This window comes from Eriocheir sinensis, chromosome 20 (assembly GCF_024679095.1).
Source record: "Eriocheir sinensis breed Jianghai 21 chromosome 20, ASM2467909v1, whole genome shotgun sequence".
Lineage (NCBI taxonomy): Eukaryota > Metazoa > Arthropoda > Malacostraca > Decapoda > Varunidae > Eriocheir > Eriocheir sinensis.
The window spans coordinates 20,041,524-20,049,500 of record NC_066528.1 but is presented as its reverse complement, the minus strand read 5'-3'; the positions used below and the strand labels follow the sequence as shown (position 1 = coordinate 20,049,500).

Genomic DNA, 7,977 nt, shown 5'->3' with positions numbered 1-7,977 from the left:
TACCTCCCTTTCTCTTTCTCATTACCTTCCCATTGAGCTGTCTTCCTTTTCCTTAAGCTGCCTCCCATCCCCTCTTTATTTTTCTCTTTTACATTCTCAAGCTGTCTGCCCTTCAGGTCCCTTCTCTATCTCCTCTTTCTCCCTTCTTCATCTCTGACTCCCTCTCTTTCCTAAAGCCTTCCCTTAAGCGATTTCCCTTCCTTTCTCTTTGTTTTCTCTCTTTTTTTTATATTCTCAAGCTCTCTGCCCTTCAGGTTCTTTCTCTGTCTCCTCTTTCTCCTTTCTTCATCTCTACCTCCCTAACTCTTTCTCATTCCCTTTCCCTCTGTTTATATTTTCTTTTCTGCACCGCCGTGAGCTGCCTCCCTCTGTAAAAACTAAATAAATAAAGTACAGAAGAAAGTAATAGAACCTGAACCAAAGGGATTAAAGAGAGAAGGAAAGACTGTATTCTCTTTTTCTGTAACGCCTTGAGCTGCCTCCCTCTGTAAAACACTAACTATATAAAAGACAGAAGAAAGCAATAGAACCTGAACCAAAGGGATTAAAGAGAGAAGGAAAGACTGTATTCTCTTTTTCAGTAACGCCTTGAGCTGCCTCCCTCTGTAAAACACTAACTATATAAAAGACAGAAGAAAGCAATAGAACCTGAACCAAAGGGATTAAAGAGAGAAGGAAAGACTGGCGGTGTGGAAATCAGTAGAGTAAGCAATCGATGGGACTTACGAACAGTGTGTCGAAGTAATGAATCCCAGGAAAGGTCGCGCACTCGACGCTCTCATCGCTCTGTGCTGGGTTTTGTTCGCCCTCTGTTACGATTACTGGCAGGCGCTGAAGACTTACATACTTACTGACACACACACACACACACACACACACACACACACACAGGAGAATAGAAATAAAAATGTGTGTGCGTGTGAAGATTAAAAGATTGAAGATGAGAAAGGAAAAGAACGGAAGGGAAAGGGAGGAAGGAAAGGGAGACAAGGGAAAGGAAGGGAAAGGAAAGAGAATTAAAGGAAAACGAGGCCGCCCGCTGCCAACACCCTCTGGTCGGAGTGCTCAAAATGTGAAGATATGAAATTAAGTCTTGGGCGAGGTCCTCCCCTGCTTCACCTCTCAAAACTCGTGCAAGTTATAATTTTGACCTCGGTGACCTTGACCTTTGACCTTTGACCTTGAAAATTGACCTTGTCCTGTGTGGGTCCATTCGTAGTCCACCTATGAAGTTTCCACATCCTAGCTGTAATGGTTCAAAAGTTATCGGGTTACAGACAAAACAAACAAAAAACAAAAACAATTTACACAACTGAAAACAATACCTTCCGCAAAATTCTGTAAGAAGGAAAAGAAAAGAGAGAAAAGATGAACCAGAAATGGGACAAAAAGGAAAAGAAATGATAAACAAGGTAAGAAAGACCGAACGAGAGAGAGAGAGAGAGAGAGAGAGAGAGAGAGAGAGAGAGAGAGAGAGAGAGAGAGAGAGAGAGGTAAACGGCCGTAACAAGGAAGTGAGGCGTGATTCGAACCTAAGTGAAACTGTCTCGATTCGCAGCGACACAAGGCTCATCACGCTTGGGAATTAGTGTGTGCGTGTGTGCGTGTGCGTGTGTGTGTGTGTGTGTGTGTGTGTGTGTGTGTGACCCCAATTTTTCCTTTTTTTTTTAATTCGAGTTTATGAGTACGTTAGTCATTCTCTCTCTCTCTCTTCGTAACTGTTTTCCTTCATTTTCCTTCATTTTCTTACTTTTTCTCATTTTTTTAATTTATTTATTTTCTTCTTACTCCAACTCTCTCTCTCTCTCTCTCTCTCATAATAAAACCCATATAGCCAAATTTCCTTCCCCTCTTCGTTCATATGCACGTGACATTTTTGTGACATAATATAAACAGATTCAAAAGGGAAATAGATTACAATGTATTTTTTTTATGCATTCATTTTATCTCAACATTAATTTTCCGGTGCAGTTTCAGCCCCTCTCTCTCTCTCTCTCTGCCTCTGTCTGTCTATCTGTCTGTATGTCTGTTGCTCACTCTCCTCCCTCTCTCTCTCTCTCTCTCTCTCTCTCTCGCCCTTCTCCTCTCCTTCAATCCCTCTTCTCTCTTCCCCCTTTTCTCTCTCCTCTGTCCTCCCTTTCCCACTCCTTCTCTCTCCCCTCTCCTCCCTTCCGTCTTCCTCTCTTTCTCACCCTTCCTCCCCTCCCTTCTCTCTCTCCCTCCTCCCTCCATCGTTGACAAAATCACTACCACACACACACACACACACACACACACACACACACACACACACGTCACAATGATCCCCTGCAATAGAGTCATACACACATCTCACTTAGCGTAACGGCCATACGAACATACATTCATATTTACTCTTTTTGTTCCCACACAGTTTAACAAAAGCAACGCAAAAAGCAACACTCCATAACGTGATATTATGCCTATTAGCGAACACGATGTAATACACACACACACACACACACACACACACACACACACACACACACATATTCACACATACACTCACATACAGTCACTATTAAAATCAGTTTCCCCTCCGTCCAACGTAAACATTAAAACACACACACACACACACACACACACACACACACACACACACACACACACGCAATATTTAACCCTCTCGTTCGTCCCCTCTCCTTCATTTCCCTTCCTTTCTTTCCTTCATCCACTTTTTCTTTCCTTTTTTTCTTCTCTGTCTATCTTCATACATATTCATTTTCTCATATTCCCGTTCATATCCTATTCCGGTCACGAGTCTAGTATATGATCATACCGTGGGGGAATAACACTAACAAAGTAAACTATATTCTTGCATACCACAACACCAGGTATCTCTCACAACACAAACACAACACAGCGGAAAGCAACACAGGAACACAGACGCGCATCCTAGACCACTTGAAGCAACACTAACGCCACCTGCAAGCATCTCGTTACACTAATGAGCGCAAATCTTCCGTAATGCGCGCCAAGAGATCCTGGGACCAGTTTAAGAGGTAATCAATGTTTCTGGCTTATTGCTGCCCGTTAGTTACTTTATAGATACCTTGGACTTGGATTCGCTGTTAGGTTGGCATTCTCAGATTATAAAAGCTCTCAGATCAACTATTTTCGAATGCCCAAAAGGGGATCTGACGTGTTTTTTTTAGGTTCGTGGTTCAGAGTCATGAGTGTGTGTGTGCGTGTGTGTGTGTGTGTGTGTGTGTGTGTGTGTGTGTATTCTTATCCCATACACCTTAGTCATACACACATTTCACCTCAGTTTTCACATCGACAGAATTCGTGACCCAACATCTAACTTGCCTTTTCCATCTTTTACAAATCCCTGAAGCTGTATATGATTCTAAGTGTTTCTTTTCTGTAGATATCTAATACTTTTTTTACCTCAGTTTTCACATCTACAGAGTTTGAGACCTAACACCTAACTTGCCTTTTCCATCTTTTACAAATCCCTGAAGCTACGTATGATTCTAAGTGTTTTTCTCTAAATATCTAATACTTTTTTACTAAGTTTTCACATCTACATAATTTGAGACCTAACACCTAACTTGCCTTTTCCACCTTTTACAAATCCCTGAAGCTGTATATGATTCAAGGTTTTTTCTCTAGACATCTAATACTTTTTTTTTTTTCCACAGTTTTCACATCGACAGAATTTGTGACCCAACGTCTAACTTTCAAGGGAAAAATAAATGCTTCAGAGTTATCATTTTAATTTTACCTGTGAAAAAAATCGTCCCTCGGCTCTGATTCTACCTGTCCTCACCTGACCTTACTAACCTCACCTGTCCATATTCAGAGCCCAGGTAAAGATATTCTGACCCTCACGGTTTCTCTCTCTCTCTCTCTCTCAATTTAAAAGCGTTGGGTCACGTTCTGGAGATTAGAGTGATCGAGTTTTTCTTCCATTAATTAGATTTTTGTGTTAATTAATCAGCAAGGCATGGGGGGACGGGGGGGGTGATGGTGGGAACGTGTGTGTGTGGGAGGTCTGTGTGTGTGTGTGTGTGTGTGTGTGTGTGTGTGTGTGTGTGTGTGTGTGTGTGTGTGTGTGTGTGTGTGTGTTCATTTTCTATTCATTTTCCTTTTTTTCATCTTTTTTTTCCAGTTCACCTAAAAAAAAGAAAAACGGACAATGAGAGAGAGAGAGAGAGAGAGAGAGAGAGAGAGAGAGAGAGAGAGAGAGAGAGAGAGAGAGAGAGAGAGAGAGAGAGAGAGAGAGAGAGAGAGAGAGAGAGAGAAAACAATCTTTACTTCTTTGGCTTCCTTTTCTTTCCCTTTCTTTCTCTTTTTCCTCTCCCTACGGCTGGCTTCAGGAACAGAGGAAGGGAGGGAGAGAGGGAGAGAGGGAGGAAGAAGAGAGAGAGGGAGAAGCGAGGAGAGGGAGAAGAGAGGAGAGGGAGAGAGAGAAATACTAGGAAAACACACTTACAGGCTTCTTCTTTTCCTTATTATTATTATTATTATTATTATTATTATTATTATTATTATTATTATTATTATTATTATTATTACTATTATTATTATTCCTTTTCTTCTTCTTTTTCTTCTTCTTCATCTTCATCTTCATCATCATCACCTTCTTCTTCTTCTTCCTCTTCTTCTTCTTCTTCTTCTTCTTCTTCTTCTTCTTCTTCATCTTCTTCTTCTTCCTAATTATCAGAGTCTTTGGGCGTGAGGAAAACAAGAAATAGAAGAGGAAAAGGTGATTGGAGCAGTGACTGACTTATTTTCGTGTCCTGTGATATTGGTGGTCTTAGGTCTGTTTTTCTGTCTGTCTGTCTTTCTCTCTGTCTACCCCTCTCTCTATCTGTCTGTGTCTATCTATCTAACTATCTATATAACTAGCTAACGTAACCTATGTATTGGCGGTCTTAGGTCTGTTTTTCTGTCTGTCTGTCTTTCTCTCTGTCTACCCCTCTCTCTATCTGTCTCTGTCTATCTATCTAACTATCTATATAACTAACTAACGTAACCTAACCTAACTAACTATCTATCTATCAATCCCGCTACCTATACGACTCTATCTACCTCTCTCTGTTTCTATCTAACTATCTATATAACTAACTAACGTAACCTAACCTAACTATCTACCAATTCCGCTATCTATCTCTACGACTCTATCTACCTCTCTCTGTTTCTATCTATCTATCTATATAACTAACTAACGTAACCTAGCCTAACCTAACTATCTACCAATTCCGCTATCTATCTCAACGACTCTATCTACCTCTCTCTATCTCTATCTATCTAACTATCTATATAACTAACTAACGTAACCTAGCCTAAGTAACTATCTATCTATTCCGCTATCTATCTCTACGATTGTCTGTGTTGTATTTCGTTTCTCTTTCGTAACTCTAAAATGATTATCAATTTCCAGCGTCTGCGAGTGGTTCTAATTTGCTTCTCTAGGTTCGTAAGAGAGGAAGACGGGCGTTAAAATGCAGTAACACATACAGGGTGGGGCAAATCAAATGCCCGAGTTTTGATAGGCTATTAGGAAAAGTAAAACAATACTTACAGAATTATTTTTTGTTTTATTCGAATCAGTATACAATGCCGTTTGTGTGATCACTTTTTGAAGATGGCATCAGGAAGATGGTGGCCATCTGTAGCGATGCACTGTTGAAGGCGATGTCTGAAGTTTTCTGCTGCTCTTCGGCACATCTCAAGTGGTATTGCCGCTATTTCCTCCCGAATTCGCATCTTCAGTTCTTCCAAATTGTGTGGCCGACTTCTGAACACTTTCTCCTTCAGATATCCCCACAGGAAGAAGTCGCAAATGCTCAAATCAGGTGAGCGTGGGGGCCACTCGACATCACCCCTCCGAGAGACCAGGCGTGCCGGGAACATCTGTCGCAATTTGACCATTACAACTTGAGCAGTGTGGGCTGTTGCTCCATCTTGTTGGAACCAGATGTCTCCCAAATTTGTTTCCTCACTTAATTCTTCCAATTTCGGTTCAAAAAAGTCTTACTACATCGCAAGATAACGTTCAGAGTTGATGGTGAAAGATCTTCCATCCTCCTCAAAGAAATAAGGCCCAATTACCCCAAATTTGGAAACTGCTAACCAAACAGTAACTTTAGGGGCATGGAGCGGTCTCTGGTGAAGTTCTCTTGGGTTGTTTTCAGCCCAATAGCGATAATTTTGCTTATTCACGTTTCCAGAAAGGTGGAAGTGGGCCTCGTCACTGCTGAAAAAAGTTGACGGTTCGGGGATGCGGTTCAACATTTCCTGGCAGCAATTCCTGCGATTTTCAAAGTCAGTAAATTCTTGAACAATCATTATTTTGTATGGATGGAACGATAAATCGTAACGCAATATCCGCCTGAAAGATCGGTTAGATATGGCCAATGCAAGTGAATGCTTCCGGGCAGAGCGTGTTGGTGACTGTTCCACAGCTGCTTTAACTAAGGCCACATTTTCTGGCGTTCTTACCGTTTTTGGTCTTCCATTACCCCTAGGTCTTCTTGTGGAACCAGTTTCTTCCAATGCTTCAATCCAACGCCTGATTGCCTTGCCATCAGGGATGGGACCATGACGTGGAATGTTGAAGTGCAGGCGGAAGGAGCGCTGAGTGGCGACGACAGAACGGCCATTTTCGAGAAACGTGCGCACTGCAAAGCCGCGATGTTCTCCCGACCAAGGCATGGCTGCTTCTGAAAACGGCGGTGTTTGTTGGTCGCAACGAGACCACACACATCTTACCATCATCACTACAGCCGTTGCTCGCGCCTTTCAAAACTCGGGCATTTGATTTGCCCCACCCTGTATAAGAACTGCCCTTACCTAGAATAGACATGGCCGTAAAAATAACAATTGATAAAGCCATGAACAACCTCCTCCTCTTCCTCCTACTCCTCCTCCTCTTTCCCCTCCTCCTCCTACTCCAAATCCTCTTTCCCCTCCTCCGTTCCCTCAAAAAATGAATAAAAAAACAACAACATCTAAAGCCGAAGGTAGGTTTGACTGAGGATAAAAATACAACCGGACAGAAAAATGAGGCAACGGGCGAGGGGTCAAAAGACGGTGAAATCCAATGGTCTGTGTTTTTCCTCCACGGCGACGCTGCAGGTTACGGAACAAAACACGGGAAAAGGTTTCATGACGCAATGGAGGGATCAGAGGAGACACAGACGTGGTATTGAACCCTTTGGCGGCAAGAGATGGCCAGACATTTTTTGAATCGTATGCAGCTGTTGCAAGGATTTGGAAAAGGTGGGAAAGCGAGTTTGAGGTCACAAATACTTAAGTTACAATGACTTCTTGACTTTGAGGTATTTTGAGTGCATTAGAAAAGACTTTAGAGAGAAAACATCTGTCGTTGAATCGTTGAATGTTAAGTTACAAAGCCATTAGACGTAAAAATCGAGGTTACCAACGTAGAAAAGTTGCGATATCTACAAGAGAGAAAAAGAATGAGGTTACAATTCAGATTCGCAGGGACACAGACAAGGTATTGAACCCTATGGCAGCAAGAGATGGCCGACATTTTTTTAATCGTATGCAACTGTTTCAGGGATTTGTAAAAGGTGGAAAAAGACAGAAAAGAGGTAAAAATTGAGGTAAAAAAAGTGTTAGATGCTTAAATAAGAGAAACAGGAGAACACGCTTTAGTTGCGGTGTTTTCTTCACATACATTCGGCAAGGAGACCTGTAAATGCTATCTCCTGCGTACTAATTGGCGTATATGTATTATCTTCCTAGCATTACCAACTCTCATATGTTGAAGTCTGCTCTCTAAACATGAATGCCTCTCTCCAGTGTCGTAAGTTTCCTCGCGAGAGCTCCGGCAGCTCGAGCAATCAGATTAAAAGCGTTTATCTGCACACAACAATACCGGTGATGGCGCCGCTGCCCTCTGGTGGCCTGGTGGCAACGCTCGCCAAGGAAAAGGTTTATGTATACTCCTTGGACGCCGAGAGCCGGACACAGAGGGAAAGGAAA

General features: G+C 42.1%; 1 long non-coding RNA gene across 1 annotated transcript; it reads left to right on the top strand.

The window, feature by feature from the left end:
- The first annotated feature begins 6,104 nt into the window (after positions 1 to 6,104).
- On the top strand, positions 6,105 to 6,789 carry LOC127001409 (uncharacterized). Its single transcript, XR_007755257.1, has 2 exons — positions 6,105 to 6,291; positions 6,495 to 6,789. It is a non-coding gene; the product is annotated as an uncharacterized LOC127001409 (long non-coding RNA).
- Positions 6,790 to 7,977: the final 1,188 nt, after the last annotated feature.